The following is a 559-nucleotide window of genomic DNA, read 5'->3' as shown; positions in this document are numbered from 1 at the left end:
TTCTTTTTTTTTAAGATTGATGGTTCTAGTATTGGGTGTTGGCTTAGAGACTGCTTATAACATCACCAGGTGATGGGATTCACTTGATGCACTGTATTTCAGTTTTAATGGTTTTATCCAGTTTTGCCTTCCCTAAATTTTTGTTCTACATGAAAAGTTCATGCCACTTTTTAATATAAAAATTTTAATAAAACTAGTGTCTTTCTCGTTTATTTCAAATTTTCTCTGCACAGTCTTCTTTCAGACCCCAGTAGAGACTTTTTCCTCATGGTGTTTACTACAGATTATTTTATTTTCTGTTGAAACATGTGACTACAATTTAAAATAACTCACACTATTTGTTTTGGTTTGCTTTCACTGCTGTAAACACCATGATCCAAAGCAACTTGGGAAGGAAAGGGTTTGTTTCAGGTCCTATCATAGTCCATTATTGAGAAAAGTCAAGGCAGGAACTGAAACAGAGGCCATGGAAAAACACTGCCTTTCTTTCTTTCTTTTTTTTTTTTTAAATACAACCCAGAACAGCATGCCCAGGAGTGCCAGTAGGCTGGGCTTTCCC

General features: G+C 35.6%; 1 protein-coding gene across 2 annotated transcripts in view; it reads left to right on the top strand.

The window, feature by feature from the left end:
* Positions 1-193, top strand: part of Tmem87a (transmembrane protein 87A) — a 50,643-nt gene extending 50,450 nt beyond the window's left edge. Inside the window, exon 20 of one of the 2 annotated variants that reach the window (XM_031371611.1) lies at positions 1-193. This exon is cut by the window's left edge and continues 1,040 nt beyond it. The gene's annotated coding sequence lies outside the window, so the exon portion shown is untranslated. The other variant, XM_031371612.1, reaches the window with a different exon arrangement.
* The last annotated feature ends 366 nt before the right edge of the window (positions 194-559 follow it).

This window comes from Mastomys coucha, unplaced genomic scaffold (assembly GCF_008632895.1).
Source record: "Mastomys coucha isolate ucsf_1 unplaced genomic scaffold, UCSF_Mcou_1 pScaffold15, whole genome shotgun sequence".
NCBI classification, from domain to species: domain Eukaryota; kingdom Metazoa; phylum Chordata; class Mammalia; order Rodentia; family Muridae; genus Mastomys; species Mastomys coucha.
The sequence above is the reverse complement of the archived record's forward strand: the minus strand, read 5'-3'. Positions and strand labels throughout refer to the sequence as shown.